The sequence below is a fragment of the Polypterus senegalus genome, chromosome 18, assembly GCF_016835505.1.
Source record: "Polypterus senegalus isolate Bchr_013 chromosome 18, ASM1683550v1, whole genome shotgun sequence".
NCBI lineage: Eukaryota > Metazoa > Chordata > Cladistia > Polypteriformes > Polypteridae > Polypterus > Polypterus senegalus.
Window position 1 is genome coordinate 61,116,227 of NC_053171.1, and position 16,392 is coordinate 61,132,618.

Consider the following 16,392-nt stretch of genomic DNA (forward strand, 5'->3'; position numbering starts at 1 on the left):
TTCAGGGGTCCAGTTTGGTGACCTCAGGTTCACGACTCTGCTGTTTGCAGATGCTACGTTCCTATTGGCTTCATCAGATGGTGACCTCAGATGCATACTGGGGAGGTTTGTGGATGAGTGTGAAGCAGCTGGGGTGAGGATCAGCACCTCTAAGTGTGAGGTCGTGGTTCTCAGCTGGGAGAGGGTGAAGTACCCTCTCCAGGTTGGGGAGGAGGTACTGCCTCAAGCGGAGGAGTTTAAGTATCTCGGGGGTCTTCTTCACAACTGAGGGAGAATGAGTGCAGGAGATCGGCAGGTGGATCTGCCACAATTTATGCACTTTGAAAATTACTTTTTATTTCTCTTAAAATATTTTCTAGAAAAAGACATTGAGTGTAAATTTGGGTCACTTTATTTCTAGAATCTTCCTGTGTGGGTTCTTTACATTTATATATTTCCTGAATATAATGATTAATTATTCATGGTGCTGCAGCATTTTTTTTTCTTTTTGTTTTTGCAATCGGCCCCTCCTCGAGCTGCCACCTTATTATTGTGGAGGGGTTTTCGTGTCCCTTATTGTGTTGTTAGGAGCCTGTACATTGGGGTTTATCCCGATGGACGAGAGGGTAGCCTCCCTTTGCCTTCAGGCGGGGGGACTGGTCTTAATTGTTGTTTGAGCATATGCGCCAAAAAGCAGTTTGGAGTACCCATCCATTTTGGAGTAACTGGAGGGGGTGCTAGAGTGCATACCTTCTGGGGACTCCCTCGTATTGCTGGGAGACTTCAATGCTCACGTGGGCAATGACAGTGAGACCTGGAAGAGCGTGATTTGGAGGAATGCCACCCCCCCCAATCTGACCCAGAGCGGTGTTTTGTTATTGGTCTTCTGTGCTCATCATGGATTGTCCATAACGAACACCATGTTCAAGCATAGGGGTGTTCATATGTGCACTTGGCACCAGGACACCCTAGGCCTCAGTTCGATGATCGACTTTGTGGTCGTGTCATCAGACCTGTGGCCACATGTCTTGGACACTCGGGTGAAGAGAGGGGCGGAGCTGTCAACTGATCACCACCTGGTGGTGAGTTGGCTTCGATGGTGGGGGAAGATGCCGGTCAGGCCTGGTAGGCCCAAACGTATTGTGAGGGTCTTCTGGGAACGTCTGGCAGAGTCCCCTGCCAGAAGTAGCTTCAACTCAAACCTCCAGCAGAACTTTGACCACGTCCCGAGTGAGGTGGGGGACATTGAGTCAGAATGGGCCCTGTTCCGTGCCTCTATTGTTGAGGCTGCTGACCAGAGATATGGCCATAAGGTGGTTCAGTGCCTTTCGTGCTGGCAATCCCCAAACCTGTTGGTGGACACCAGTGGTAAGGGATGCCATCAAGCTGAAGAAGGAGTCCTGGAGGAGTCTGGAGGTAGCTAATAGGTACAAGCAGCCCAAGCAGAATGCAGCTTCGGTGGTTGCTGAGGCAAAAACGTGGGCATGGTAGGAGTTTGGGGAGGCCATGTAGAATGACTTCTGGATGGCTTCAAAGAGATTCTGGTCCACCATCCAGCATCTCAGGAGGAGGAAGCAGTGCAGTGTCAACACTGTATATGGTGGGGATGGTGCACTGCTGACCTCGATTCGGGACGTTGTGGGTCAGTGGGGGAAGTACTTCGAAGACCTCCTCAAGCCCACTAACATGCCTTGCAATGAGGAAGCAGAGCCTGGGGACTCGGAAGTGGCTTTCCCATCTCTGGGACTGAGCACACCGAGGTGGTCAAAAAAACTCCTTGGTGGGAGGGCCCCAGGGGTGGATGTTCCTCAAGGCTCTGGATGTTGTAGGACTGTCTTGGTTGACACACCTCTGCAACATTGCATGGACATCGGGGACAGTGCCTCTGGATTGGCAGACCGGGGTGGTGGTCTCCCTCTTTAAACAGGGGGACCGGAGGGTGTGTTCCAACTGCAGAGGGATCACACTCCTCAGCCTCCCTGGAAAAGTCTGTTTGGGGGTCCTGGAGAGGAGGGTCTGTCAGATAGTTGAATTTAGGATTCAGGAGGAAAAGTGTGGTTTTCTTCCTAGTCACGGAACAGTGGACCAGCTCTACACCTTTGGCGGGGTCCTGGAGGGTGCATGGGAGTTTGCCCAACCAGTCTACATGTGTTTTGTGGACTTGGAAAAGGCATTCAACCGTGTCCCTTGGGGAATCCTGTGGGGGGTGCTCTGGAAGTATGGGGTACCAGACCCCCTGATAAGAGCTGTTCGGTCCCTGTATAACCAGCGTCAGAGCTTGGTCTGCATTGCCCTCATTAAGTCGAGCCCGTTTCCAGTGAGAGTTGGACTCCACCAGGGCTGCTCTTTGTCACCGATTCTGTTCATAACTTTTATGGACAGAATTTCTAGTAGCAGCCAGGGTGTTGATGGGGTCCGGTTAGGTGGGCTCAGGACTGGGTCACTGCTTTTTGCAGATGATGTTGTCCTGTTTGCTTCATCAGGCCGTGATCTTCAGCTCTCTCTGGATCGGTTCGCAGCTGAGTCTGAAGCGGCTGGGATGGGAATCAGCACCTCCAAATCCAAGACCATGGTCCTCAGCCAGAAAAGGGTGAAGGGCCCTCTCAGTGTTGGTGGTGTGATCCTGTCCCAAGTGGAGTTCAAGTATCTCGGGGTCTTGTTTACGAGTGAGGGAAGAATGGAGCGTGAGCTCGACAGGCGGATCGACAGGCGGAACAATGCGGGCTCTGCATCGGTCTGTTGTGGTGAAAAAGGAGCTGAAGCCGAAAGGCAAAGCTCAAATTTACCAGTTGATCTACGTTCCTACCCTCAGCGATGGTTGAGAGGAGTCAGATGAGGTGGCTCGGGCATCTGATCAGGATGCCTCCTGAATGCCTCCCTGGTGAGGTGTTCTGGGCACGTCTAACCGGGAGGAGGCCCAAGACATGCTGGAGGGACTATGTCTCTCAGCTGGCCTGGGAACACCTCGGGATTCCCCCGCAAGAGCTAGTAGAAGTGGCCAGGGAGAGGGAAGTCTGGGCATCTCTGCTCAAGCTGCTGCTCCTGTGATCCGATCTTGGATAAGCAGAAGAGGATGGATAGATGGATGGACTTTGCAATTGGGCACCGCCAGGTTATTATTCCCATTACTGGCACGTGGAAGTTGCATAGCATGACACTGCACCTTGTGTCACCTGAGCGACCCATTTAATCCAGCACAAAAATTCACTCTGTATCTGTGATTATAATAAAACTCTAATCAAATGTAAGGCATGCTCTTTCTCAATCTTTCAGGTTTCTGATTCTACCATTTTTCTCTCTTGAGTTTGACTTCTGGTTAATGATTAGAGTTTGGTTTCCACTTATTTCTGGTTATGACTACATGTCCATCTTCTGCTCCTCTTCTTGCCATTGGGCAGAACACGATCAAAGTGGCTTCAGCAGTTATGTGGATGTTGTACCAATCAGTCGTGGCAAAGGTTTGAGCTGAGCTGAAAGGTGAACCTCTCGACTTACCAGCTGATCTACATTCTTATCCTTACTGATGGCCATGAGCTTTGGAAAGTGACCAAAAAAACTAGATCACGGATACAAGCAACCGAAATGAGCATTCTCCACAGGGTGTCTGGGCTCAGCGTTAGAGATACAGTGAGAAGCAATGTTCCTTTACATTGAAATGAGCTGGTTGAGTTGGTTTAGGCATCTGGTCACGTGGCCTATTGGACATCTCTCTGGTGTGGGCATGTCTAACTAGGAGAAGACCACTGGGCATATCTAGGACATGCTAGAGAGATTATATTACCCAGCTGGGCTGGTAACGCCTTGGTATCCCCTTAAAAGAGTTGGAGGAGGTGGTGGGGCAAAGAGATATCTGAGCATCTTTGCTTACACTTGCGCTGGATAAGTGGTAGAAAATGGGATGTATGGGTGGATGGATGGATGAATGGAATTTCTATTCAGACATGTGCATGTTATAGTTAACTGGTGACTCTTAGCTGGTGCTGTCTAAGTATGTATGAGGTGTGTCCCACCCAAAGTTGTTTCCTGGCATACCCAGTTTTGCAGGCTCAAGGTCTAGACCCCCCTAAACCAAGTATTAGTTATACAAACTCATAAAATGTATGGGGGAGGCACGGTGGAACAGTGGGTAGTGCCGCTGCCTCGCAGTTAGGAGACCCAGGTTCACTTCCCGGGTCCTCCCTGCGTGGAGTTTGCATGTTCTCCCCGTGTCTGTGTGAGTTTCCTCCCACAGTCCAAAGACATGTAGGTTAGGTGGATTGGCGAGTCTAAATTGTTCCTAGTGTGTGTGTGCCCTGTGGTGGGCTGGCACCCTACCAGGGGTTTGTTTCCTGCCTTGCACCCTGTGTTGGCTGGGATTGGCTCCAGCAGACCCCTGTGACCCTGTAGTTAGGATATAGCGGGCTGGATAATGGATGGATGGATAAAATGTATGGATGGATAGTTGGAATGGCAAAGAAAAAAATATACACCTTAGCACCTTTTCTTAGCATATAAGGAAGAGTAACACACATATAACCTTGGCCATTTTAGGGATGTGCGATAAGGCAGAAGAACTCGTTCCACATCACACATTTCTAATGGCCAAGTGTTCTTTGCCCTGCCGACAGTTGAGAGTTATCCTGATTTGGAAGCAGTAGGAATGGCAGCCACTGCTTTTCAGTGAACACAGCAGATGTGTACCATTGAGGCTTTGAGCCTCCAAGCACTGGTGACATTTACCTTCAAAGAGAGCTGCAGGAAGTCAACATCAAGGTGACAGAGCCTGCCCCAGACTGGCCTCTTTGACCTGACCTGGCCTCCGTTCACACTCCTCTCAGTCTGTGAAAGTGCCCGCCTGTGTCTGAGTGTGTATCTCTTTAAGAATGCTCTGCAGCGTGGCTTGGCAGGATTACTGCACCCCCCCCCCCAACTCTGACATCACTATTCCAAACATGAAGTCTTTGGAAGTTTGTCCTTATAAGGAAGTGCGCTCAGATTTTTACCTTTCCCCTTCGCTTGTGGTGCAGGGAGGAAGAGACGTGTCCTAATAAGCCACTCTTACCTTAGAAGGCTGGGGGACTGGGCCTCGTAGCCGCTGTTTACATTAGGACCCCTCATTCCAGCCAGGGCTGAGCAGAGCACATACTTTAGGAAGAGATTTCAGGGCAGCAGGAGAACTGGGGGGTGGGTGTTGCACTAGCCTAATTATGAAGAATACTTCTTCAGGAATGCAAGGCCTTTTGAGGCAGGGAAATGTCACCTGAGATACACATTTTAAATGCAGATGTGTGGGACATCCAAAAAAAAAGTGGAGAAAACTCCTTTTGTACATGAAGTTTTTTTGGTGGGGGTATGGAAACTCCAGGGATGAACTTCTCCTTCCGATCCAGCCCAGACTGAGGCCTGACTTAATTTGGGACTTGTAGATACTTTTCTCCACCACTGCTGTCGACAGTTTTCTTGTTGATTTTTACACTGGCAATGCTACAACCAGCAGGTCAGGGCATATCCAGGCCTACAGATAGAGATGTTAAATGGGCAAAACAGCCTCCCCTCTCATGTGTTTAATGGCAGAAAAAAAAATCAGTTTGGCTGAGACAGCGTTGTCCATCTTCTGTAGTACAATTCTCACCCCAGGAGTGCTGAAAAGAGAAATGTGTGAACAGCAGAGGAGTTAAGAGGGCGCATCTCCCGAGTCCAGGGTCAGTGGCAGGGCCTTGGCTTCCTTTGAGTTTATCAACTTTGGCTTTTTCTTTAAGGCCCTTAACAAGCGAGATAAGCAGCCACATACTGTATCTATAAGCAGCTTGTTAAACACAAATCCAGCTAAACAGAAAGAGCTGTAACCTAGGAAACACTTCCGAGTGTTCACTTTTGGAGAATATTTTGCAGAATAAAAAGGTTCAATTAAAAAACATTCATCTATTCCTGGCAGAGGTCTATACAGGAGAAAGTAAGGTGAAATGACACCTTTTATTGACTAACTAAATATATTACAAATGCGAGCTTTCGAAGCAGCTAAGGCCCCTTCATCAGGCAAGGTGTAACAAAGAAACTGAAAAATACTCTAGCTTACAGTATATTGGGACAGCAAAGTGATTTTTTTCTTTCATCTTAACAACCTTTTTGTTCAAATATTAGCAAAATGAATACACCTGAGATAAATTAACCCTGAAAGAAGAGAACAATGAACTAATAAAATGTAGAGATAAGATAATCATTACTAGAGAAAGTCCTGTAAGGTTTTTTTGAAGTGCATTGTCTGTAAGATAGGCCACTGATGAAGTCAGCTGGTCAATCAGTCTGTTAGTCCACATATCTGGTCATAAAACTCTTGTCTGTATTCAGACCATTTTGTAGAGTGTTGAATTTAAGCATATGTTTGTATTCCCATTCTCTCCACTCCTGTTGGGTCTTGAAATTACCCATAATCATAATGACCCATCAAGAGCTGCACGTGAAGAGAGACTGGATTCAGAATTGATACCACGAAGAGGTGGCATCACCAAATACTGTTTTATAAGCAGACCTAAGTGGGTGAGAAGAAGCAGAGGACCTCATAAGTGAACTCTGCAGGCAAGCATCAAGGATTCCAACTTAATATGTGGCGCTAGAGGAAGCCAGTGTAGTGATCTGAAGAGAGGAGTGACGTGTGCCCTCCTCAGCTGGTTGAACTCCAGATATGCTGCTGCATTTTGGATCATCTGAAGTGGCTTGATGATCATGCTGGTACTCCTGCCAGGGGAGAGTGCAGTAGTCCAGGCATGAAAAGATCAAAGCCTAGACCAGGAATTTTGCAGCATACTCCATCAGATATGGTCTGAACTTTCAGGTTTTTGTATGGAGTGAATCTGACAGACTGAGATACAGGCAGGTGTTAACAATAATGAGCCAAGCTGAACAGAGATAAGGTAAGAAGAACAAGAAGGTCCATCTTTCCCAGACTAGCATCCACATTGCAGTGAGACATGCAGAGATTCTAGATCATACGGTGTTGTCCTCTGGAGGGAACGGCAGGTACAGCTGAATATCATCAGTATACCACTGATAAGAGGAATCATGGGAGAGGTAAATAGGGTCAAGTGAGGGGGTGGATATAGAGAAGAGGAGAGAAGAGGGCCAAGTACTGATCCTTTGGGTACCTACGTGCTTGCCTGATGCATTCTTGACATCTATTCTCACCAGGACACACTGTAAGATCTTCCCATGAGATAGGACTCCAACCACATGAGGACACTCCTAGGCAAGGCACGGTTGGGGTCAGGTGGTTGAGTGTTTCAAAGACCAAGACATTCATGTTGGGTTGACTGGAAACACTAACCTGGTGCAGTACGAGTGTGTTTGTGTGTGTGTTTGATGATAAAATGCTGCTCATTCAGATGATGGCTCCATACCTTGGGTACATTGAAGGCTTGGGCTATAGCTCTCCATGCCTCCAAGCTGGGTATTGAAATCAATAGAGGCATCAACCTACAGCCATGCCAGGCAGTGATGGCCCTCATTTGAGATGGCTCCCAGAGGATCAACTACCACCAATATGCTTAATCTGAACCATGTCACCGAATGTAACAGGCTTGATTGGTGGTGAGTGGCACCCCGAGTTGGATAACATAAAAGGCCAGCTTTTAAGCCAATGTCACATTACATGACTTTTTCTCGTGGGAGATGCCAGATGTGCAAATCACAGTCAGGGCTAACTTAATGTATTGGCACAATGGGCATTGTCCAGGGGCCTCAACAGCATAGGATCCTACAATGTTTCTGATGCCTATATATGTTTGTTTTAATATCAAAACAGGGGCCCCATTGCAATACTTTGCCCAGGTGACTATGATGCTGTTAAGACAGCCTTGATCACAGACGCTTATCTTGTTGCTGCACCATGTCACATTACACAACTAAAAATCACAGTCCATGTCACAATTACTGGCCGAGCACCAATCGCCTACCACAGTCATGCTTGCCCCTTTTTTCTCATAGCCAATACCAAGCTGACTGATAAAGCTGCACTTTACTGAGGGTTAACAGCTGCAGCAAATTCAGCAACAAGCTCTGCCCTTTATTTCTTGTTTCCATTCTATTACAGCATGTAAAATATGAGACATTAAACAGCAAGCTTCCCTATTGTTTGTGAGGTCCACAGCCCCCATGGCACCCGAAGGAGAAGGCGCTATACTGGTGTTGTGTGAAGTGTCAATAGCTGTGGTGCCTTCAGCCACAGTCTAAGCACTTTTTCTTTTTTCTACTCTGTTTTGGTCCATAAAACATGAGACATGGGACAGATAGGTTTCTCTTCTATTTGTGAGGTTCAAAAAACACATGTTGCTTATTCCTTGTTGCTCGATTCTATGCATTGCTCTGCCAGCTGATCTCTCATTGGTTCTCATCTCTTGCACACAAAGAGCCCACCACTCTGACCAAAGACAAAATCAAATCTGTCTAATTTTATCCTAGCCAGTCACAGATTAGTTCTTCTCAGTCAGCGGGTATGTCACATTAGGCGACTGTTGATATTATGCAAATGAAGGCTATAACTGATAATTGCTAGAAAAGCCGTATAATGCGACATGGGCTTTAGTCAGTCAGCCTAAAAGAGAATCTGCATCAGGTCTGAGTAACTGCTAATGTAAGCACTAATGTCATTTTCAAAAAGACTGGCTTGAGTCCTGCTGCACCTGGTTCATGGCACCTAGTCACTTTCTTCCAAGTTAAGATCACAATGCCTAGTAAGGTGGGCTTTTGGTGTGCTGGTTGCTTTTTTCTTCCCTCTAAGACGTGAATGTGAAGCCTGTTAGTTTAGTTTGACAAAAGCGTTGTCACACACATGCGCATGGGAAGCAGCTAGAGGACTTAAATAATTGTAATACTAGGTCTCTTTCTCCATCCTCTGCAGACTATCCTCTGGAATTCCAATTAGGTGCTGGCACTTTTGATGTTGTCACTTCCGGTCCCGGGGCCATGGGTGACATCATTTCCAGTCCCCGAAGACTGTGCTTCTGGTTCTGGTCTCAATGACATCACTTCCTGCTATGGCCTTTAAATCCACCATCTTGTCAAACCGAAATCAGTTCTATTTTAGACTTCAACCTGAACACAACTTATCCCAAAATCAAACTTTTGCAGCCACGGCATAATATATGGCTGGCTGCCTCAAACCTTTTTGATGTATCTGTGTTGTTCTTATCACAGTGTATATTATCTGAGTTGTGACATCACTTTGTATCTGTATGACATTCAGTTTTAAAATAATTAAACAAAATAGGGGGTGGGGATCAATCTGTTCTTAACTCAATTTTTCTTTTTGTAAAAACGTAATTGCTTTGTATGGATTGTAATAAAATTAATAAAAATAAAAAAAAAAAACAAAAAAAATAGGCTTACAAAGCATAGGACAACAGGTATGCCAGAAGCTTTAACATAATAAGAACACAGGAGCACAGATGGAGGCTGCTTAAGGGAAACAGTGCACAAATGTTAGAAATTGTTTTAGATACAGTGCCTTCAGAAATTCTTCAAGGCCTTTTACTATTTATACATTTAGCCTTCTGCTAAATTTGTTTAATCTTTTACCCTCATCAAGCAACACTCAACACCCCAGGATGACAAAGCGAGAACAGGATTTTAGAAATGTTCTATATTTATTTAAAAAACAAAAAGAAATATCACATTGAAACAAGTATTTAGCTTCTTCAGTTCTAATGCTTGAAATCTGACTCAGGTGAATCTTATTCTATTGATCAACACTGAGATGTTTCTATACCTTGTTTGTGGTCCTTCAGTTCATTGGACTGATTAGGAGAGGCACACATCTGTTTATAGCAGGCCACACATGTGAGTATAAAGCAAGCCATGAAGTTGAAGGAGTTGCCTGCATAGCTTAGAGACAGAATTGTACCACAGCACAGATTTGGGGAAGGTTAAAAAAAAATCCTGCAGCATTGAAGGTTCCCATGTGCACTAAGGTTCCCATTCTAAAATGGAACAACCACGGCTATTCCTAGAACTGGCTGGCCTGCCAAGTTGAGCCACTGTGGGAGAAGGGCCTTGGTAACAGAGGTGACCAAGAACCTGATGGTCATACTGGCCCAGCACCAGAGAGCCTGTGTGGAGACTGAAGAAAACTCCAGAAGGGCAACCACTACTGCAACACTCAATCAATATGGGCTTCATGACAGAGTGGCCAGACAACACATGGAAGCCCACTTGGAATTTCTAAAAATAGCACCTAAAGAATTCAGAAACCATGAGAAACAAGATACTCTGGTCTGATGAAACCAAGATTGCACTATTTGGCCTCAGTGTCACGTCTATAGCAAACCATGCACGCTCATCACCTGTGCAATACATTCCAACAGTAAAGCATGGTGGTAGCAGCATCATGGTTTGAGATTGTTTTTCAGAAGCAGGGACTGGGGTACTGCACAATGTTGAGAGAAAGCCGAATGGAGTGCTCCAGACCTCAGACTATGCAGAAGGTTTACCTTCCATAATGATAACAACACTTAGCACAGAGCATCAACAACACAGGAATGGCTTAGGGACAACTATGCTAATGTCTTGGAGTGGCCCAGTCAAAGGCCAGACTTGAACATCTCTGAGGAGACCTGAACACAGCTGTCTGCTGATGACCTCCATCCAGCCTGAAAGAGTTTGAGAGGATCTGCAGAGAAGAATGACAGAAAATCCCCAAATCTAGGTGTGTGAAGCTGGACATGTCAAACCCAAGAAGAATCCCAGGCTCGAACTGCTGCCAAAGGGTCAAGTAAAGGGTCTGAATATTTGCATCCATGTCATTTTTCACTTTTTTATTTTTAACAAATTTGCCAAAATTCCTAAAATTACATATTTGTTTAGTCATTCTGAAGTATTGAGTGTTGCTGGATGAGGGGAAAATTAATTAAAATGTGAAAAAAGTGACAGGCTCTGAATATTTTGTGAAGGCGCTGTATGTGGAATAAATGAGGATACAGGGTGGTACAGTACTACTTTGGGGACCCCAAAACTGGACTTGATGTTAGTGTACAGTTAGGTGAATAGGATTAGCAAGCTATGATCAGTGGAATGGCCTACTCTTGCCAAAATTGTTCTAATAGTCTTGTTTTAAAAAATGACAAGCAGATCAGAAGATGGAAGAAGCAACATCAATAACAGACATCAATGTTACAAAATAACAACCAAAACGTCCTGAACCCCAATACCTCTCTGCTGCCAAAACACCACACACTTATTTTCCCCTTTTTTTAACTATAATTCCTACAGCCATGGTGCCGAGTAGAGGAGAAGAAGAGCAGGCACCATGACATGTAATGATAGCTAAAATACACAGGAGCTGGCATGCAGGTGCATTGAAAGATGATTATTATAGGGCTTCATTTTGAAAACAGAGTCTGTCACATATTTCTGTATTTTATGTGGCACTGTCCAAACTCCCTGAACACACATTTTATATCCTTGGCTCACTGTGTAACTCCATGGACAGTCACTTCACCTTCCAGTACCTAAACAGAAGATGGTAGAATTCTGTGCCTACAAAGAATCCTGCTGTGGTGTTCCAAGAAGGCTCTACAGTATTGTCCTGTCTTTTCAGTTTATTGCTGTAGTCAATAAAGCAGCCATAATGTTTCTGGCTCATAATTCAAAATAAGATATTTGTGATATATTGAGACACAGTAAAATCAGGCCAGGTTGCACCCTCAACCACAGGTCTTCTCTCCTAATTCAAATCTATCTTTATGGCTCCTCTCTTGCCAGGCTCATAGATGCCAAGAATGGTAAGAATCTAGTAGAATGAGTGGCCAATGAACCATCTGCAGCCTACTTCAACTGGCTCACACCTCGTCCACCTGCTCTTGCAGTTTGACTATCCCTGATATAGGCGAACCTGGAAGTTGTCTAGAGTGGTAAGGTTTTGTGTGGGTCGCATTTTGTTAATCGTTATTAACATTGCTGTGGCTGCAGGTTTTCATTTCAACCAAATTCCTAATTAGAAGACAGTCCCTGCTGAATATGAAACTTGCCATTTAACTAAGTCTTGTTAGTGTTTTCATTCATCCAAGGTCAGGTCAAGTGGGGGAACATGCACTGGTACAGCGCATTGCTGCACTCACCACATGATGAAACAGCTCAGGATCCTCGTTGGCAACCCCTCAAGCAGACACATGGTCCAGTCCCACCCTCCGAAAATGACCTTCTATCTGCCGAAGCCTGGTGATACATGGGTGTCCCCTTGGCCTGGTCCAGACACTCGGATTCCCTCTGGGAATCGCGCCACATGGCCATAGTGCTGTAACTGACACACCCTCACAATGCAGGTAATGTGCCTCATTTGGGACTCCATGAGCAACTGCTCATTCGACACAAAGTCAAACAAGTGGTACCCAAGGATTCTCCGAAGAGACACAGTACCGAAGGAGTCCAGTCTTTGTTTCAGGTCACTGGATAGCGTCCATGTCTTGCAAACCATATAACAAGACAGGATGCACCAGGACTCTAATGACCTAGACCAGTGGTGGCGAACCTATGGCACACGTGCCAGAGGGAGCACTCAGAGCCCTCTCTGTGGGTACGTGTGCCGTTGCCCCAGCACACAGTTCATTACTAGAAAGCCAGAGGGACACGGGGGCCGGACTGCTCCCATCCCCCTCTCCACGCATGCCTGAGGACATTTCTCACATCATCCGCCCCTCTGCCCAGCAACTCAATGGGAGCACATCCTCCCTCTTCTGTCTGGGGTAAGGCGGGTGCTCACATGCGGCGTGAGGGTGCGGCACGGACTGCAGCCTGTTGAGTTTGTGGCGAAGGTGATTCCAATGGTAGGGTTGGAGTCCACAGCTAAAAATTGAAAAGGCCAGTTTTAATAGATAATCGCCGCACTCGCGGCTTAGAGGGGGCATGGAAGTGTGGTCGGAGCTTCATGATGCAGTCAGTTCTCACAAGTGAGAAGTTGTCAGCATCTGTGATTGTTGCTAGGAGCTGCTAATCGCCACACCTGATCCACATCCCCATAATATGTAATAGAAGCATGAGGCGGATGGAAAGAGGAAAAAAAAGAGAGAGAGACCGGGAACGGAGGTTAATGAGGAAGACCTGCGTGAAACAATTGAGAAGATAGAAGGGATGACAAAGGACAGCACAGTTAATTCTGAAAATGAAATCCTTAAAGTGTGGAATTCTCTGCCAAATAATTTTAAGTCAATGAAAGCACTTGGAATTGCTTTCCTTACTTTGTTTGGATCATCTTATGCTTGTGAGCAGCTGTTTTCAGCTTTGAATTATATCAAATCTGAAACCAGAAACAGATTAACAGATCTGCATGTGTTGCTCTCAAACTTACACAGTAAGGTTAGACAAATTATCAGCATGCATACAACAGCAAAAAATCACATTAATTGTTCAAAAGCATACCAAATGCCTACTTTTACCTTTCCATAAAAAGTTGTTTGTGTCATTGAAAGCTCTGTTATTGTATTTTTGTTTTAAGACAAAAGATGTTAATGTAGGAGTTGTTTTTTCTAAACTAAAACCTCAGTATTCAGATTAAATTGCCATGTTGGCACTTTGCGATAAATAACTGGGTTTTGTGGTGCAGTTTAGGCACTCGGTCTTTAAAAGGTTCGCCATCACTGACCAAGACCTTTGTCCTTTTGCATAGATATCAGGAGCGCCACACATCCATTTCCAGTGACCTCATGACCCCCCAGGCACTCCCAATCCATCTACTTACTTCATAGGAAGAGTCACCATAGACATCAATGTTGCTGCCGAGGTAAGTAAACCTCTCGACAAGGTTGACACTCTCTGTGAAGACAGACACACTGCTCATGGCTGTGCCCAAGAGGTCATTAAATGCCTGGCTCTTGGTTTTTATCAGGACACTTGCAAGTCCAGACACACAGACTCCTCACTCAGTCTCTCAAGAACCTCACAGCCGCTGGACCCCACGATCCTGCCCAATACCCAGTCCTTCCATGCATTGAACAGAGTAGGAGCAACTTCATCCAAGACAAACTTTAATTCCACTGTAGAATTTCCTTTTCTCTATATGTTTTGTGGACCTGAGCAGATTATGTACTTCATGATCGCACACTTTTTTTCTCATTTATTTTTAAACAATTTATTAACAGATACCCCATGATGCACATTCACCATTGTAAATCTAAGCACATTAGCTGAAGAGCCGTTGGCTCCTTTATCATTTACATCTCATTATGATGGCTGGTTAAGAAAACAAGAAACAATTAACACTTAAATAACATTAGAATAACATTAGAACACTCTACACAAGAGCAGGCCATTCAGCCCAACAAAGCTTGCCAGTCCGATCCACTTATTTCTTCCAAAAAAACATCAAGTCGAGTTTTGAAAGTCCCTAAAATCTTACTGTCTACCACACAAATGGTAGCTTATTCCAAGTGTCTATCATTCTTTGTGTAAAGAAAAACATCCTAATGTTTGTGCGAAATTTACCCTTAACAAGTTTCCAACTCTGTCCCTGTGTTCTTGATGAACTCATTTTAAAATAACAGTCTCGATCCACTGTACTAATTCCCTTCATAATTTTAAACACTTCAATCATCCATCCATCCATCCATCCATTATCCAGCCTGCTATATCCCAACTACAGGGTCACGGGGGCCTGCTGGAGCCAATCCCAGCCAACACAGGGTGCAAGGCAGGAAACAAACCCCAGGTAGGGCACCAGCCCACCGCAGCACTTCAATCATGTCACCTCTTAATATTTTGTTTAAACTGTATAGGCTCAGCTCTTATAATCTTTCTTCATAATTGAACCCCTGTAGCCCTGGAATCAGCCTAGTCGCTCTTCTCTGGACCTTTTCTAGTGCTGCTATGTCCTTTTTGTAGTCTGGAGACCAAAACTGCACACAGTACTCCAGATGAGGCCTCACCAGTGCATTATAAAGGTTGAGCATAACCTCCTTGGACTTGTACTCCACACATCGTGCAATATAACCTAACATTCTGTTAGCCTTCTTAATGGCTTCTGAACACTGTTGGGAAGTCGATAGCTTAGAGTTCACTATGACTCCTAAATCCTTCTCATAAGGTGTACTCTCGATTTTCCGACCACCCATTGTGTATTCAAACCTAATATTTTTAATTCCGATGTGTAATACTTTACATTTACTGACATTAAATTTCATCTGCCTCAAATCTGCCCAAGCCTGTATGCTATCCAGGTCCTTCTGTAGTGATAACGAATTCCAAATTATCTGCTAATCCACCTGTCTTGGTATCATCTGCAAACTTAACCAGCTTGTTACTTATATTCTTATCTAAATCATTTATATATATTAAAAATAGCAGCAGCCCTAGCACTGACCCCTGTGGAACACCACTCTTAACATCGGCCAATTCTGAAGAGGTTCCTGGCACCATCACCCTCTGCTTCCTGTGTCTGAGCCAATTCTGTACCCATCTAAAAACATCACCCTGAACTCCCACTTCTTTTAATTTGATGCCTAACCTCTCATATGGCACCTTATCAAATGCTTTCTGAAAGTCCAGATAAATAATATCATAAGCTCCACTTTGATCGGATCCTTTTGTTGCCTCCTCATAGAATTCCAGCATGTTAATAAAACACGGCGTCCCTCTTCTGAACCCATGCTGACTGTTCAGAATAACTCCTGTCCTTGTCATGTGTTGTTCAATCTTATCCTTAATAATTCCTTCCATTAATTTTCCTGTGATGCATGTTAGGCTTACTGGTCTATAGTTGCTTGGATCTGCCCTGTCACCCTTTTTATATAATGGGATGATATTTGCCATTTTCCAGTCCTTCGGAATCTCTTCATAGCACAGTGACTTCCTAAAAATATGTGTCAAGGGTTTATATACAGTAAGGTCCATAAATATTTGGACAGAGACAACTTTTTTCTAATTTTGGTTCTGTACATTACCACAATGAATTTTAAATGAAACAACTCAGATGCAGTTGAAGTGCAGACTGTCAGCTTTAATTCAGTGGTTGAACAAAATGATTGCATAAAAATGTGAGGCAACTAAAGCATTTTTTTTAACACAATCCCTTTATTTCAGGGGCTGAAAAAAAATTTGACAAATTAACTAACTGGAAATAAAATGTTCATTTCTAATACTTGGTTGAAAACCCTTTGCTGGCAATGACAGCCTGAAGTCTTGAACTCATGGACATCACCAGATGCTGGGTTTCCTCCTTTTTAATGCTCTGTCAGGCCTTTACTGCAGCGGCTTTCAGTTGCTGTTTGTTTGTGGGCCTTTCTGTCTGAAGTTTAGTCTTCAACAAGTGAAATGCATGCTCAGTTGGGTTATGATCAGGTGACTGACTTGGCCATTCAAGAATTTTCCATTTCTTTGCTTTAATAAACTCCTGGGTTGCTTTGGCTGTATGTTTTGGGTCATTGTCCATCTGTATCATGAAACGCCACCCAATCA